The sequence below is a fragment of the Thermobia domestica genome, chromosome 10 (assembly GCF_964235325.1).
Source record: "Thermobia domestica chromosome 10, izTheDome1.hap1.1, whole genome shotgun sequence".
Taxonomy (NCBI): Eukaryota; Metazoa; Arthropoda; class Insecta; order Zygentoma; family Lepismatidae; genus Thermobia; species Thermobia domestica.
In genome coordinates, this window is record NC_137463.1 from 32,557,381 (window position 1) to 32,577,091 (window position 19,711).

Sequence of the window (19,711 nt, forward strand, 5' to 3'; positions counted from 1 at the left end):
TGGTGCATGGGGTTCTTACTTCGATCCCAGCTCGCGCCAAGTGAACTTTATGGTGGACAAACACCGTGTGTGTGAGTTTTCTCGGGGTTCTCCCACTTTGTTCATCCCATAATTTCACTTATTTCTCATCATTACCGTCTCATTTAGCCTAGACAGGATAATAACTGTGGGATGTGGTGCCTATTAATGCAAGCTGTAGTGTACAGCTATGATAATTAGAATTTTAAACAATTGATGAAAATACTAAAAATAAATTAAAGAAGGCACATACATGTAAACAAAGCAAAAGATTTGTATATAGTATGAAAGTTGATGTGATGTGTGCGAAAAATATAGAATGTCATGTATGTATGTGCAATTTTAAAATGCTTGGTCACAAATGTTGACATGTACTTTGGTACAGCTTGACAATAGGAGTATAAAGCAAACGTATTGTTGCTCCCTATCTTCTGTAAACCCTTTTGTTATAATACTTCACACCTTCCTTGAAACAAGTAAAGGTTTAGATTGAAAAAAGCTGTTTTATTTCATTTCAAAGAAGTAGTACAGTAGAATAACTTTTTTTTTAATGGTTGGTACAGTACAGCTTGATCAGTATTTGCACGATAGTTCGTCTTCCTATCTGTCATTCGATTCCCGGCGGGAGCTCATGTGGTTCGGATTCCACGTTAATCAGTAGGTCCACGTCTCATATAGCCTCGCTGCTGAAAGGGACGCTAAACTAAAATCAACTCAACTCAACTTTCTATCTGCCATGCTGACAAGTCACTGTAGGAAAATGGCATAGAGGAAATTTTACAGGGAACCCATCGCTGGATATCACGAGTTCTGAATTTGTTTTATTTTCCTAAATTTCGAGTTCTTTGTTCGTTCCGCAAACTTCATACAGACTGTACACATTTTTAGGGCAGGTCATTTGAGTTCCGATTCTTTCTTCCACGACTATGGAGTGAATGAGTGCATCTCTGGTTGCGAGCTATTCTTCTGTGATGGCAATATAGACTTGTAGCTGGTTAAATTGGTGATATACTCAAACGCACCTTGGTCCCGAGAAAGCGAACATCTGAGAATAACAGTATATACAATCACAGACCATACAACACATTACACATACAATTATTTATTATTAATATTACATAAAGCATTACATTATTACGGAAAAAGAAACAGAGGCTGGTATATTTCCCCTCCCGCCTCCATAGTTGCATGAAGCGCCCTGACATTTTTCTTCGGCAAGATGGCAACCCTAGGGTGAGACAAGCGATTAATAGTATTTACACACATTTCATATCACATGACAGACAAATTTCTATTTAATATATTATTACTAATAGAAGAAAATAAAGCAATCTCCATTAACCATTTGTGACTTGATATGTGATACAGAGTGGCGTAGAAATGAAATGAAATCTTTGAGTTTTACGTCCCACGGATATGCTGGTTAGGCTAAAGGAGACGGTGATTATGTGAAATGAATGAAATGGTGGAATAAAGAAAGTGGGAGGAAACGGGAGAACCTCGAGAAAACCCACGCACACGGTGTTTGTCCACCACACATTTCATGATACAGAGTAGCGTATGCAAGAATTGGGTTTATGGATTTTAACCTCCCCTCTCAATAGGATATTACGGGAAAAAATATGTTAAGATGTGTATTCAAAAATCTTTTGTATCCTGAAACACGGGTTAACTGCTGTATCGCCAAACCAATTTTAAAAAAAAATACCAGATGAATTGGATAATTTATTTTGGTTTGTGAGGAAGACTGAGTGAAAGTCAGATAAGGGGAATTGGGAATAGTTGAAGCTAAGAAAATGTTTGTTATTGTTAATTGTTAGATGTTTTTGATGTTGTAAATGGCACTATATGAGGAGGCGGAAGGGATTATTTGGCGGAGAGGTACACTTGTTTGATTTATGGGAAAGGCAGTATGGAAATCGTGCGTAAATGACAAGATTATCACATATCGTGTTTGAGTTTTCTCGAGTTGCACAAAAATAAGGAGTATCAGTTATTGAAATTGTGTGAAATTGGACTACCCCATGCCGTAAGCGTCGATGGACTATCGATGGGCAACTACCAACATCTCGCCAAAAATTGGTGACCCCACTTCCGTTTTGAAAATTATACACCAGCGGCAGAGACACAACGAAACGCCAATGAACAAAATTACTCCCCCAAAATATGATAAATCGTTTATATGCGTAATTTGTTTACATTAAGGTGAGTCTGAAAAACACTAAAAGAATACCTCGAGGTGGGTGCGAACCACCAACCTTTTGATTACCAACCGCGTGCTCTTCCGACTTACCCACGGAGCCAATGAAGAAAACGTCGTTTGTAGAGTGATAAATTGTTTAGGTCTTTTTAATTTGGCTAATCTGAGTGTTCCTGTAACCGTGTATATTCGACGATAACCGTTTGGGATCAAATAAAATCCGCCCGCCATGTAATTTTATAACAAAATGACGCGCGTCTATTTAATTTATTTCATGGTTCTCCCATATTCACTTTCAAATGATCGGCTACAGTTGCCATCTAAATTGATGCAATTATAAGTACTCATGTTAAGATTTTTCACTTCATGCTGAAGTGTCAGGGGTTACACTTGATCCCTGGAGCTCACTTTAGAAACAATTTGTCAGGAAAAAATAAAATACAGCAATAACCACATGCACATGACTGGCGATAGTTCGTGTTGGTCCCTTTGCGATTCTCCCCGAGAATCGAAGGAGCGCGGGCCAAAATAAAGTCATCGCTTTTACGTGGTGGTAACTTCAATACCCCAGCTCTAGATATCTGTTTCGACTCAATGAAACCCTGCCGCCAGTGGCACACTAACGGCAAACCTTTGACTCGTCGCTATAGCGACGATCGACATTTACCGGCAAGTGAGCCACTAGGCGTTGACGACGTTTACGGCATGTGGTAAACAGGAGAACAATTTGTCGTAAATATAGAAACGATTTGAAACTACAGAAAAGAGGAACATCTAACCAAACCTAATCTAATCTAACATAATTTAGTAGATTTTGGTACTTTATTGGATGTCATTCAGTATCTTCTCCAAAGCTGTGTAATGCATACGCCATGCATTTTGACATATAAAGTGTTTTCCACTATCGTCATTTATGCGTATACCCATTGCCACTGACAAGCCTGCTTCCTATGAACGCACCCGCTCGGGTCCCCCTGCTGCGCTCCTGTCCTGACTCGGTTAGATAGCATTCACGCTTTTTAGTGACCATCTAACACAAGTTGGTTCGTGTTTAATGCGTTAGATTTTATGCCATACGTCCACACTATTTTGAACAATGATCACTACCAAGTGAGCCAGGGTCACAAACTAGTATTTTGGTGGAGAAACAATAATATTCCCTTCCTTTTTATCAGAGCTGTAACTTGTGGGGGTCAGGAGGGGCAACTGTCCCCCCAGAGAACCTCCCGCCGTTCGACGAGGGCCCACTTTAAGACAAAATTTTCTTACTCCATATAGGCTACGATACGAACATGAAATTATAAATGAAGCATCAAACAGGTTCACTACATTACATAAACAAAACAGCACACAAAAGGTAAATAAAACAAGAATGAGTTGTGGGTCCATTTTAATAAAAAAATGTCTACTACTAAGGGCCCTAAAAAAATATTTATTCGTATGGCTTTGAGATTTGACAATTGCCCCCTTAATTAATTTGTCATGTATGGAACGGGCCCTGGGGAGAGGAGTGAGCCCACAGGCTCCGGGGGCCCCACAAAGAGTAAGGCTAGTTTTAGACGGAAGCATTTATCGTAGCATTTCTCGTAGCAGATGTGCTCCCAAAAATTTCATATAATATTCTATGGCATCAAACGTATATGGTGCTTTTAAACGGTAAAGCTTCTGTCGTGACGTAGCAAACAAATCACTGGAGAAAAGCGCAATTATGATTCCGAAATTAAGTGTGAGGTAGCTAAAGCTATAGTAATTGTAACAACAGTTCTCGCCGGTCATATTAAAAAAGAAAATCACAAGGAAGTATGTGGGCAAAGAGCATCCCTACTCCAACTCATTTTTCTTTACTACAATTCAATTTCCCACACAAAAGATAGAGCCTGGATATTTGGCACAAAATCTTTTGCCTCGTTTTAACACACCACGGCGCCGCAATCGGACCAGAAATGCTGGGGAAAATCAGTGTTGCCAATTTGGGGGGAAAATCGCTAAATCTAGGGGATTCGACTTCCAGGATAGAGACAAAAAATATTTTTTTCGAATAGGTACTTTTTTGGTGATTTTTGAATTACAATTTGGCGACTTACTTATAAATCTAGCGACTTTTTGTTGCAAACAACTTGCCCTGTTATCAAGTACTCTTAGCTCGAATCAGTACAGATATAGACCTATGTTTATTTCCCTTTTTCTTGTTTGAATCAGCGCAAGCGTTAACCAGCTGGGAAAATACATAGCATTTATGTCCGTGTTCTCCCTTTGATTGCTGTTATCTTTTGCTCTGTAACGAGGAACAACTAAAACCTTTTAATGTTCTTTAGTTTCTAGAGCTACCGTTTAGAGACATAAATAATACAAACTGATTATCTGTAGAAGCGTGAGTAGACGAGAAATAATATTTTCTTCTTTGTAGACTTTTACTTTTGTTCGTTTTCCTAAACTTATTTTTGATTTCGTTGAAGTGAAATTGATCATAAAGTTAAAAATTAAAAGTGAAGTTATTGTTAGTTAGATATGATTCTTTCACTTAAGCTTTTGTGGCCTAGGTAGTACTATGACTTGAATTGATCACATATCTTATACACCCCCCCCATATATATATATATATATATATATATATATATATATATATATATATATATATATATATATATATATATATGAGAGAGAGAGATAAAGACGAACTTGCAGGAATATTTTTTTTTAGCGACTTTTCACCCAAAATTAGTCATTTCATCCCCTATTTAGCGACTTTTTGAATCAACTTGTTGGCAACACTGGGGAAAATGCTACGAAATAGAACAGGTTCTATCGACAAGAAATGTCATAGGATATGCCATGGCTTGGGAAATACTATAGCATTTGCTACTTTACACGGTAGGATATTGATGATACGATTTTTGCTACGAGAAATGCTACCATAAATGCTTCCGTCTAAAACTAGCCTAAGAGAAAGATGAAAAGAAGGGGTCTATTTTCGAATTTTGCGGCAGGGCCTAAAACAACTTCATAATATGTGGTTCAGATTCATAATATGTGAAATGAATAAAAGTTTAAGATTGCTTACATGATGGAAAACTATTGTAAATGTTAACAATGATTTTTGAAATTAATGAAGTTATAAAATGGAAAAGCCCGGAGGTAACTATAACCTCCACACCTATGGGAAGACAAGGGTTCAAACCCGCAAAATTGTTCTTCAGAGTGAACTTTTTACCACGAAGACACTAGTTCAGTAATATGAAGAATACGTATATTGTCTTATCAATGAATTTCATTCAGAAAATCATAGAAACACTCGACAATCAAACAGAAAAAAACTTTTCAAACAGTTCTTACAGTCACAAACCTCACCCTTTATTATCAAAACTAAATTCTCCAAATATTGCCAAAACATGTCTACATAACAGCACATTTATAATTAGATTTCCAAACAATCTCTTGTAAATTCATTGTCCCCGTTAAGCAACATTGTTTTTCCCCGTCGCAACAAGAGCTGAGAGTGGAAGAAGAAAAGAAAGAAATCAAATTGCAATTACAGGCGTGCCCGGACCAACGAACGCTGTTGCTTCACTAACAGATTCAATCCCTGGAAACAAGTTTGCAGGATAATTAGGCCTGATGCACAAACAAAGCAAATGTTCTCGGATTAGAAATTGCTTATTTAAACAGCAAAGCTCCAAACATTTAGCAGTCGGAAAGGAAAATGAAGAGGATAGAAAGAATTTACTTTCAAGATCTTGATAAACAATTAAACATCACCTGCGAAACGATCAGAATTTGAAGAGAAGTTTAAAAAGAAAAAAGCTATTTGTTGATTGAAGTGTTACCAGGTAACAGTGTGTCCATTTGGAAGGAAATCGTATTAACGTTCAATAAACATTTTTTTTGTTAGTTGATATATAGCATGAACGAAGCATACTCTTTCCTACATGGTATTTACTTTAAAAAAATGAACGAATTGGACATTATTTTATAATTTACATTTCTTTTTGCAAGCTCCGAGTAGCTTACCTCAAATCTCATAGTTCTCTGAATCTTGTGTAAATATACGAGGTTAATTAAAAAAGTTTTGCAAGTGGCCTTTCAAAATCCATTTGATAAGATGTACTAAATATTCTTCAAAGTGTCCTCCATTATATTCCATTCCACATACTTTTAAGGTGCTTTAATCACTTATCAAAGGCACCACGGTGCCCCGACTAGAGTGTTGTCAGAAGATCTGAATTTATGGCATAAGCAAGGTCCTGCATCCTTGTAAAAGGCTTTCTGCCAATGACAGATTTCACCCGAAGAAACAACCAGTCACATGGTGCAAGATCGGGACTGTAGAGTGGATCTTCAAGAGACTGGATTGTTCATCATTCAGTTTCTGTACAAATAAACGCTTTGTGAGCAGATACTTTATTATGCAAAAGCAGTAGCCTCGAGGTTCCTGTTTTCGGATGTCATGTTTTTAATTCTTTAATTATAGGGTCCAATGAAAAATTATTATACATAGCATCCCATCTATGGTCCAACCTTCTGGTATGCAATAACCTACTGGTGATCCTTCGCAGTTTATAAATGATAGTGAGTTTCGCATCAATGCCAACTTCCATATTTAACAACTACACGGTGATATGACAATCTTTTATTATCTGTCTCAACCTGTGAATGGTCCTCTTGTTCACAATTTCCGAGATTGTCAGAGTGTTTATTATCACTGCAGTTCTCCCCCCCCCCCCCTGCTCAAATCATTGAATCTGAGAACGGCAGTGTGTTAATGTTAACAGCGTCTGGGGCTAGAGCAAAAAGTGCGTCCCTACTTCCTGCCTCTATCCTCACCGGTATCTTCCTGTTCTGCCTAATGATCCTCCAGCAGTTTGTAACACATTTTCTATCTAATCTTTTCTTTAATCAGAATAGGAATTCCTGTTCTGCCAAATTCCCTTTCTGCCTCATATTCGCAGAGAGAGAGATATTTAGATTTAAGGGAAATTAAATACTAATTATTTTCCCGACGATTGCAGTTGTTTTCAGGACCCCTTCATTTCATTATATCATTTCAGCTTCTCTGAAATTAAATTAGCAACGTTGTGCTGACTTAAATTGAGCATTATAAGGAAAGGGAAGTAAAAGTGCAACTATCCATTCATCATAATGTTGCAGTGACAAAATAGAAATCAGATATATTTTTATTTCTGCTTAATGAACGAAACCTATGTGGAATAAGTTATTTAATTGGTATTTGTTATTAAGGCATTTTCCATTATTCAACAATACTGCATATAAAGTTAACCGTGCGCTTTGATGATGTAATTGTCAAAAGTGAAAAAAAAAAACTTTTTCAAACATTTTATAATCAAAAAATTGCAGAATTTTGGTAAGTTAGCACATGCGTATTACGTGAAATTTTAATTATTTTTGATTATTAAAAATATATTAAAATACCGAAAAATATATCGAACAGCTTTAAGTTATAAGGATGTAAGAGGGAGAATATTCTGATTCATTGGCCATGATTAATCTTTAGTGTGAAAGGTTGCAGATTCAAATGTAAGTTCAGGATGAGAAACGTTATCGTTCGGGACACGGTGTCTTAGTGGTAGATACTCACGTGTGATACGAGAAGTCCGTGATTCCGTCCCCGGCAGCACGAAACTGTGGTGGACGACATCGTGTATGTGGTTTTTCCGTATTCTCTCACATTCCCATTCCACCAATTACTTCATATTCGTTCATTTTATCAATCACTCTAAATGGCATAATAATAGAATATAATGGCATTTCAATTCATTACTACTCTATAATACGTTGTAATCTGTGAAAAATCATGTTCTGAAAAGGTTAGCATTTTCTTAATGTTAACTTATGATAAGAAACTTCATTTCAATGTCTTATACACTAAAATCATACATTTGACAATGAACAGACAACTTCTTAATTATAATGGTATCAAAATCAATAAGAATTTCTGAAAGACTGAAAATTGTAATATTTTAACAGAAGAGGGCAGGGCAATCCATATTTGAAATAGGTTATTTGTAAAACACATCAGGACAGATACCCTATTATCTCTACAATAATTTATAATAATTCAGCATTTGAAAGGCTAGGCAACAAAATGGCAGTAGAAGGAGCTTTGTGGCACATTCTACATTTCTTTCTTTAACTTTTCACTATGAAGTGGAAACAAAAACTTATTTTGAAATGCAGAGGGTTTTTGTTTCAATACTATTAAATTGTATGAATTTTAGAAATTTCTGATTCAACTTCATAGAGCATGTAACTTTATATATACGTTGCTGGTAATCTAGGGCAGTGGCTCACAACGTTTCCGAGCCTAGTTTCTCCTTGGGTAAATACGATTGTCGTAAGGTTCTACCCTCATCTTAATATAATCCATTAATGGACAGAGCTGAATGTAAGATTTGGACAAAAGTAATGACGAAGCAGCAAACGGCTTCAATTTTTAAAACCAGCCTTGAAGAATCTACATTAGTTTAAAAAAAAAAAAGAAATGAGAAAGAAAAAGAATAAAGTTTAAAGTTTTGATAATTTGTAAAAGGCATAATGGCTTTCCTCATAAGGAAATGGCCTAATAGGTCATGAAATCTCAAACTCACCCAATCGCCCCTTTCCCAGCACCCCTTTGGAAATCAGGGCACATTCCTGGCGGAGCGTTAATACCCACGTTGAGAAGGGTGTTTTCCGTTCGTTCCTAAAATGTTCATGCCACAAACACTTTTATAATCACTTACTTTCACTCATATAATTCGCCTCCTTTATTTAATATCCGTGTATCTCATGGGCTCCCGAAGAAAATATTCTGGGGACTCATCTCCCTGGTTGCTATATTAACTTTGGTATTTTTTATTTGTATTAAGAAACTTTTAAGAAATTTAATACATTTTCGTGAGCCAGGGAGGGGCTTTCCAGAATCTAAAGGTACTCACAAAACAATTTTTGGAGAATGAGCTTGGTTACGGTCTTATAATTTGAAGTACTCACAAACCACCTCTATAAAAATTGTTACGGAAGTATCGCAGGATTCTGAAACGGATATTTGGATAGGGCGCATACTAGTTCCTAATTAAAGTCTTGACCCGACTATTGTAGGTCCCGTAGTTTCGGAGCTATGGACCTTTGAAGTTAATTTTTTCATGTTTTCGGCAGTCTATAGCTCCGAAAGGAAGCATTTGTGCACCCAGGTTGGTCTATACTTTTCGTTTTATCTTGGTGTCAGGAATCACCTCCCAAACGTTGTCAGTGTTGTTTTGAAACATCCTGTATAACGTTTCCAAACAAAAACTTAACTATAAACATGTTCACCAAAGGATCAAGTTCTTAACAGCGTAAACTCGAATTAGGTTATTTGGATTTAATTTCGTATGTAGATGCTGTCGCATACTGCTTACATTTGGAACAATGAAGGTTGTATGTAAGCAGGTGTCAAAATATGTGTCAATATTATGTGTTTATAAGTAGGATTCTTAAAATGTTTCAAGGTTCTGTTATCCTTCGAATTGACAACATATACACAATATGTGAATCCTTTAAGAAATTAGAACTGTGGTTCCTGTTGCATATTTTAATTTGTTATTGTAGTGCAAGCTTTGTTCTTGTAAAGCTTTCTGCTGTAGATATTTGAAAGTATTTATCTGAAATAAATAACCACTTTACTCAACGCAATTGTAGTGTTTTGCTTTTTTTACATCATACTGGACACTTTCACTAGATTTGTTATACTAAAAATGATTTTTAGGGTTGTTTGATCACATAAAATAACTCTAATTAATCATATAAAACATTCTGCTGATGCGTTCAATCTAACTAAGAAAACTGGACGTTCAATTTCTGCACCTCACTCGTCCGCTCAAATAAAGGATTTTGGAATATATTTGAAAATCAAGGAAACAAAATTAGTACTAATAAGTTTCCCTGAAATTTAAATATCGGTTTTGCGAAAATTAGGCAGAACGGGAATTCCTTCCTTAGAATTTTGTAGATTTTCGGCTATGTTGCGAGTGAATATATTTGAAAATTGTATTTAAACGTTACGAAAGATGCACCAGAGCGAAAAAAAAAGTAGTGTTGAGGTGAGTGGCGTGAATTTTACCTGGGACCAGAAAAAGAAGGGGCTATGAGGAATAACAAATGTCGACAGAAGAACAAAATTGTATGATATTACTTGCTAATATGTCATGTCTTTATTTCGTAGGAAATGAGAAACGGTGATATGAAAATGCATTAATTATATTGCCAAAGGAACAGAACAAACGTTTTATGTGAACAAAAATTCTGGTAATATTCTGTGCAAAAGGTCCGATCAGTTAATAATTGTAGAAATTACAAATGTTTGGGAAATTCGGACGGCCACCATTTTTTACCTTTTTCAACCTATTTGACCTGATGATGCTTTTATTCGATTCAGCGTACCAAGAAACCTATACACAGACACCTTACACGCCTATTTCAGACAACAATAGAACTCCGTTATTTTTGCCTTCCCTCTCCAAAACATTCTTCCCCTAGAATTTTTATGGACTCTTACGTTTTGTAACCCTCATGTCTAAGGCGACTCATTACTAAAGTTTCGTGGATGAAGGAATTATTCATTTTTAAAAGTCTCTTTTACTTGTACTACGGTATCGCTACATATTCAAAAATTTGCAAAATATCGGAGCACCAGCCTTCCCTTATTCCTCTATATCTCCAGAATGGTTGAGATCGAGGGTTTTTCCCTCTAATGGGTTTAATTGTACTCAAAAACACTTCATTTGAGCATAAACTCGTCCACAATTTCGTATCACACTTGAGTCGTTTCCTCATCAGAATAACTTCAACATACTTTACTACTTCTGACATCTGCTCTTGGTGTCTTTGATCGGGAGTGGAGTCAAATATTAAGCCATAGTTCTTAGCTTTCCAAAAACCTCTACGGAACAGGATTCCATTAAGTAGATGAATTCATCAAAGTTCAAATGTATCAGAAAAAAGTCAATCAAATATTACAGGTAAAGGAATATACAAGAGAACCTGACACTGTGCACAATAGCAATCATGAAGCTACTGATGTGGAGCCTAGCTGTTATATCCTCCGGTACGACATTTTGGGCTTCTCTGGCAGCTGCGTCCAGGGCACGTGCCCTGCTTGCCCCATTTTAGATACGACTCTGGGCAGTGGTGCCCAATGAATACACTAGATTCTTATAAACTTCTTTCAAGTTCTCATGGAGTTTCCTAACTCTCAATTAGCTTGTAATTTGTGTAAAAGTACAATCAAAAATTCTTCCAGAAATTCATATTTAACTATCAGGTACTGTAACTAAACTGAACTCCCAAAGTTGCCTTACTCACATTGTGTAGATTTGAACTTACACTGATATATGTTTTCATAGGTCAAAGTTCATCGAATTCACCAGTGGTAATTAAAATCTCATAACTATTGTTGTTCGACACCATAGTCAGAACTTGAAAAAGTGTCTGAATCATCCTCGTATGCAATTAAATACTTCCAAGGAAATTGGAAACCGAACAGACTTTGCTTTTAATTGCAAATTAACTTCTCTTTTCAGCATAAAGACCATATATGAAATGTGAACCCACATAGGAGATATTCGAACAAAATATGTCCATGTAGGACAGAGACAAGGTAATGTCTGGAATTGAGTTTAGGAATCTCGGAGTTACTGGTAATGTAAACAATTCGGCGACGGAAGAAGTGGCTAACAGAGATTTTGAAAGTCGTTGTATACCAAAACTAAAGAATAGTGTTTCTTCACCATTCAGGAAACGATGGCACGGCAGGAGAAATATTAATGTTTTAAGGGCTGTTGAAAATCATTACAACATTTCTCACATTTTGTGTTCGTCTCTTCCAGAGAAAATTTTCTTAAAGAAATAACGGTAGTATATTGTTCATGGAGAGGAACTTTAACGCTTTCGCTCCTGGGATCATACACCTATGAAGACTTTCAACTACTATGAAAACTTACTGAGTTCTTAAAATATGTATATTAGGTCTATTGTTGATGGTGTACATCATTCTCCCCTGACTCATCTTTCCTTACACAGCGCGGATTCAGCCCCAGTCCAAATTCCCCCCAAAATTCCCTGAAGTTACGGACAGGATATTCTAATGTTTTCATATGTCATTTGAAATATTTTGAGTAAAATGAACGGCTTAGGAGTTATTGCGGCAGCAATCTGAAAGGAAGTGAAAAACAAGTTGTTTTAATCTATGGTTTTGTTTGATTTCTACATTGAGCCTCACATCTGCACAGCAAAGTACAATTTAAGCCAAATTTTACACATTGCAGCTCTCTTGGATTTACATAATATTAGATGTCGTAGCTTGTCCATAGTGATCTCGGCGTTGACTGTTGAGAAATCCCTATAGTAGTGAGACAATTTGTCCACAAAGAGCACTGGATAATAGCTCTCTACAGGTGGTGCAGCAGAATATTACATATTGGTGGAAGATTTTCAATTGATCTGTTTAGCTGCATAAATAAAACCCGTCAGTTTTCATTCGCTGTCTCCACTGAACTTGAGAAATGATACATTGGAACAAAGAAATCCTGAATGAGTAAGGATAATTTTTCATCTTCACAGATGTCGTCAGGAACTTTGGAATAGTCTAAAGAAGTTTTGTCAACGTCATGAAATGCCATCCACATTTTCCATGCGGTAGCTTTACCAATACTTGCAAAAGTAGACACTGGGTTAGCTCCTGTAAAGGTGTGGAAAGAAGGCGGAGGCCTGAAACTCCTTGTGAAACTTTGCACGACAATAAATGGATGGGAATGTATTGTAGATGTGTGATTATGTTCCAATGCCATAAGTAATGAAAAAATTAAACAATTGCTATACTCACTAGAATTTTGTGTTTCTTCCGTGAAGGTAACTTTAAAAATAATCCAGAAACAAAATTAAAACGAAATAACAAGTCCCATGATCTTGTTGTTAGAAACGAGTGTGCAAATAAAATTTCCAAAATAAGCAAAACACATTACATAAACACTGTCTAAGTGACTATTTTGACCAAAAAAAAAAAAAATATTTTTCTTTTAATGTACTTCAAAATAACTTACAAACTAGTATAAAAACTAGCAATTCTGAACAGTCATTATCATTCAATCATTCGTTCGTCATCCGAACAGTCAGTTATTACTCAAAGCGTATCGTTTGATTACTGAACCTTCAAAATGTCTCGTTCAGTGCTGACAATCATAGGAGGACTCTATGACCTGTCAGTATGCTTTGTGCTTTATGTTATTACATAACTTGACACCGTGTGAAAGGAACGCATGATTTTATGAACACACACACACACACATATACACACACACAAATTCAAAAAGTATCTCCTTAATAATCAAACCCCAATCACTATACTACACAAATTTCTATTGTAACTTTGTACATACCATCTGTATTATTCATTTGTTTAAGTTATCTATGGTAATGGGCTGTAATTATTTAATAAATATACTCTTATAAACGCTATTTTGTTCCTTAAATAATAATTCACACCCTATGTAAATAATGCATCTACTATAATATTTTAATTTCTTAAATCATAAAAAACATAACAATTAAACATCTTTAAGCATCATTTTAGCAGGGAATAGAAAATTGTAGGAGATAAGATAACTATGAGCTTGTTTGATAAGCTAAAACCGAGATCACCATGTTCAAGCTAGTACACCTAATATCATGCAAATCAAAGATATGTGAAATCGTTGTAGATTCTTAAAGTCCGACTTAAATTGTATTTTGCTTCGTAGCCGTGAGGCTCAATATGGAGATTAAAACAGCCATAAAAACAATATTTCATGTTTGTCACTTCCTTTCGAATTTCTGCCGCAATAATTTCTAGGTTGTTCATCTGGCAAAAAATGTTGGATGATCTTCTTTGTAGCTTAATCCAAGATTTCAAATGATATATGAAAACATTACAAGAACCTACCCGTAACTTAAAGGGAAGATTTTGGGAATTTGGGCTACGGGTGAATCCACCTGTGAGTACAAGAAGGGAAGTGAAGGAAGTGTGATATACATCATGAATGATATATTCTGCTCATTCCCAAAGGAAGTTGTGCTATTATTGCTTTTTATTGCAATTTTTTCCATAAATTGAGCTATTTTAGGAAGGCATCTTGAATTCTTCAACACTTCCGGTGTCAGAATTAAGTGATAGCAACGAGGTCCTTGTCTCCAAAACATGGAAAACGATATGCAGCACTTTTTACTTCTCGTCGAATTTTGCCATCATATTTGTTTTCATGGTAGTTTGAGCCACTTATGGTGGCCGCATTATAATTTACTGATCAGCAATGGGTTTCTTGAGCCCGAAAACCTAGGAAATGATATATCACACGGCAATATTTGTAGTTATTTTCAAAAATAAATTTATCCAACAGCTATTTTGGCTACCTCTTGGATTTCGGCCATTCTTACGCCCACACATTCTTATGCAGGTCAATCACATTGCCCAACAACTATTTGGCCTACAACTTTCTGCCACTTACACCGGTCCACATGCTTACTTTTCCATCACATCTACTAAAACAGATCCAGAATGGCCATCTCTATAATTCACAACCATCGCCAAACAACTTGTAAAACACTATCAATCTTCATGACAGTCACTTTCCTCTTCCTTAATATCCGATCTCTTCTCACTCACAAAGCAGTTTTTGAACAACTTCTAAAGGAGGAACAAATACAGGCTTTTGCTCTGAACGAAACCTATCTCAAACCTACACACCATGTCTCTTTTCCACAGTTTTAACTACACCGTCATGATTGTTCTCGACCATACCAACGAGCAAATGGAAGCAGTGCAATTGTAATATATCACAATATCCCTGTTCGCACTCATTCTTTTCCAAACCACTTCCCGAATATTCCATAGTCACGCTATGTTTTCGAACCAAAATCATCACTCTATGCACTATCTACATTCGACCAGGCCACCTCATACAATATGATTTTTTTCAATTCATTGACAATACTTTTAGGCATTACATTATCATGGCAGACATAAATATTCATGGTCGCCCGCAGGCTGAGAAACAACAGTTTCACAACTACATTTCTAATATCCTTTCCGCCGATTTTCGTCATCTCCCATCGCCATCTCGCTCCATCAGCAACACCTCCCCAGACATAGCTATCAGTTCTGCATCTCTGAATATTCAAAATCTTAGGGTTCTCCCACCTTCCGGCAGCGATCATGCTCCTATACTACTCGATATTATTCTCCCCTACTCAGCTGAACCACAACCACCACCCATTCACTACTTTGATTATGATCATGCAGAATGGGCTAATTTCCAAGCGGATCTAACCAAAGCGTTGCAACATCTTCAAGAGCCTAACTTGAAGCACGAATTCTATGACCTTGTTGACCAACTCACAGCATCTCTTGACACAGCCACCCACAATAACATACCCTACGTATACGTCATCCACACAAACCTCCGATCCCTCCGCAATATCATTCCATTCTTGCTGCTTCTCGTCGCTCTTTCCGCGACTTTCAACGCACTCATAATCCTATATCCTTAGCACAGCATCGTCGTTGGACTCGCATTCTTCATAATTACCTCACTGTCTATAAAAGAAAACGTTGGATCTCCACCTGCAACTCCCTCTCAACTACATCACATCCTACCAAATTCTTTCAAAAATTCCATCAGTTAACTGGTCAACCTCGACATAAATCATAACCTATCATTTCACATAATCATTCTCTCCAAACCGATACTGATAAAGCAAATGCTTTTGCCTTCTTCTTCCAAGAAATATTTACCCCTACTACAACTGCCACACTCAACTATCACCCGACGTGTCGAACGACTTGCAGATCTGCACTCCTTCCTCCAGAACCCAACATTCACCATCAACTGACCGATTCACCTCTTAATGATCTCATTACTCCTGCAGGTATCTCTTCCTCCATCAAATTGAAACGTACCACGGCGCCTGGCTTTGAGCATATCACTTATAAACTCATAAAAGCCTCTCCTCCCGTCTTATATACACTTCTTGCAGCCATATACAACTTCATTCTGCGCACAGGCTTTTATCCACCACAATGGAAAATCTCAAAAACTCTGCTTTTCACCAAACTCAAAAAAACCTCCTACAGAACTCTCATCTTACCGTCCTATACAATTGACATCAGTACTCAGCAAAATCTTTGAACGCATTCTTGTCAGTCGCCTTCGTACCCATGTTTCTGAACGAAACCTCATTCCTCATCATCAAGCTGGTTTTCACCCAAACATCAGTATTTCCGATCAACTCTTACGCCTCACGACAACCATAACTAATCATTACAATACCTCCAAACCTTTCTGCCTGTTACTGTTCAATCTTGAAAAGGCTTTTGCCAAGTTTGGCATATCGGCCTCATCGCAAAACTTCACTCTTTTCCTCTTCCTTTCTCCTTAGATGTATCCATTTTTTTCCTTTCTAATCGTATGACTTACATTATCATCAACCAATCACTTTCACATCCTATCTTTCTTCACTGTGGGGTTCCTCAAGGCTCTGTTCTTTCCCCTTTCTTTATATATTATACGTAGCAGACATGCTTCCTCTACCACAAAATGTCTCTTTATATCAATATGCCGACTTTACAACTTTTTTCACCACTTCCAACACTGTTCAACACATAAATCGAACACTACAACAAGCAATAGATGCCTTTACCTCCTGGTGTGACAAGTGGCGTCTAACCATAAATCCACTCAAAACACAGGCTATCATTTTTCTTCCACCTCGCTGCCGATCACGAATTTATTGCAATCCTGCTCTTCTTCATATTCACGTCAATGGCACTTTTATACGCCTATCATCACAAGTAACATACTTCGGAATCATCTTTGACTCAAAACTCAGCTGGAAACCCCACTTACAGAAAATCCGATCACAGGTTACAAATCGATTAAACCTTCTCCGGCGGCTAGTGGGCACCACTTGGGGCTTACATACTGACACTGTTATTAAGACTTATAAGGTTTTCCTTCGACCTGCTCTCACACATGGCCATATATGCTGGATCTCTGCCCCTGATGCACTATACACTACACTTGCAATATCCGAACGTCATACTCTAAGCCGTCTTGCTTATTGCATAAGACTATCAGCACCAACTGCCGATCTATATCGTCGTATCAACTTTCCCACCATTTTACAACACTCGGAAACATTCCACACAAAATACATTACAAAAGTCATTGCCGAAGGTAATTCGTTCTTCCTCGACACCTTTTTCACCAGGACATCATTCATGTTACCCCTCCTCATCATCAAGCCACACCTCTTCAACATCTTCTTACTCTTTACCATAACACTTTAGACGATAATGACCCCCACAAGGCCGATTTTGCTATATACCATCCACCTCATCTTAGTCCATGCATTTATCCATCTCTGCACTAGTGTTTCATTAATGTTGTTAGCAGCGGGCTTCATCTGTCATCATCAGCCCTGTGGCGCCCCAGAGCAGAAGATAACCTTTCATTCGTCTACACTAACCATATCCCTGTGTTTGTTGTGGTGTCTATCAGTAGTTCACCTCATCCCTCATTCCACAACCATAGCCCGGCCTCCTTGATGCAATAGTGAATAATAAATGGAACCTACGTAAATTGATGCCTCTCTTATGCCAACTAATGCCTCCAAAGCCATATTGAAGAAAATTAAATAAATGATTACCACAAAGGAATAAAATAAATTAATGCTCCTCAAACTCTCAATGCCCAACTAGCAATAAAAGTAAAACCCTATACCTAGAATTCCTCCTGCCGAAGAAAGGGCGTAACCCTTTGATCGGGTTACCTAAAAAAAAGCGCTATTGTTCTCCGAATCAACTCCACTAAAACACAGGCACTTGTCATCATAAAAAATATCACATAAGTATATACAATTGTACAATAAACTTAGACAGTTGTTACCTATTTTAATATTGCATTTTTTTATTTTAACGTATAATCAGAGATGTGATTGGGAGATTAATACCATTTAGTCCAATTAAGTGAATATATTATATTAATCAAAATACGTGGAAAGGAAGTTGATGCACCCTGCTTTGTTAACCGAGCAGTCTGTTCTCACATCCTAACTAGGTTACCGGATACAGGCTACGATTGGTAGTGGTACCTACGTGATCGGTTAGCGTACCCCTATGAGTTATTACATTGTAACCTAGCAATATTAAACTGTAACACAAGGTTGCGATCACCTTCTCACGTTAACCTTTCTTGCTTGGTTGCTGGAACACATGATTTTGTTGTCCATATATTAACAAACTGGTTACTGTCTACCTTTTCTACCTTTTCCTTGTTTACTAGTAAACTTTCTTTTTTTTTTTTTTTAGCATGTAGTACGATCTCGATGAACTTCCATGTATTTAATTTTCTTAGCTTTTACTTCTAGACCCATATCCCTAGAAGCGTTCAAGACATACCTATGCTTTTCTTTCTTTTGTTCTTCTATTATCCTCTATTATATTTACATTATCAGCAAATGCTATAACCTGGTGATTAGCTTCAGCCCTTGTTGCAGTCTTTGGTTTTTCTTATAACGTATTCCAGAACAAAGTTGAATAATCTTTAAAATCATTTTTAAAAGCAAAACAGATACAATACTCTTTTATGATAATTATTGTATATAGTAAACAGGGGTAAAAGTGGATCTGAAAAGGTAGGGGGACGGTATGTAGCGGCATGATGTCACGCCGTCCCCCTGCTTATCTTCGCCCATTGTAGGTTTTTAGGAACTGGGAGAGCGCCGTACATATTTTTTGAATTTGGGGTCGGCGTTCCCCCTCAGTTTTACCCCTTATAGTAAAATTTTACATCATGATAGAAGGGTACAAAAGATATATGTATGAATTTATATTTTTCTCTTCAATAGCAGAAGATTAAAAAAAAAAGCGTTCTATTTCTAAGACGATCTTCTCATCTCGAATGATTAAAAACGTAAGAAACGAGGCAGCAGGAGACAGAGGGGTATGGGATGCTGGAGATCATGGGAAGAACGAAGGGAAGAAGAGGAAAGGGAACAAACGACATATCAAGTGAGCAGTGAAAAACGGACTCCATTTTTCTTCCCTCATTGAATTAAGAGAAAGATTAACTGCTACGCACACCATTTCTCATCGGAGCCAGTCTCGACAGAAAATGAATGGCCAATATCGAATTAAACAATTAAGAATTCAGATATCAATGAAAAATTGTCTCGACCGTGATGGCAGAAATTTTAATTAAGAAAACGCGTCTCCAATTGCGGTGAACTTACTTATAGGAGTAAGTTCATTTTTTAATATGTATAGCCACTGGGTATATCAATGGCAAATCGTGATTACAAAAAGCTAAATGCAATCTGAGTAATGAGTTGTGTATAAGGATAGAATCTAAAATATACTTTATAGTAAAAAACAATAGAATTCGTAACAAGGATGATAGTCGACATTGCAAAGGAGACAGATGGAACAAT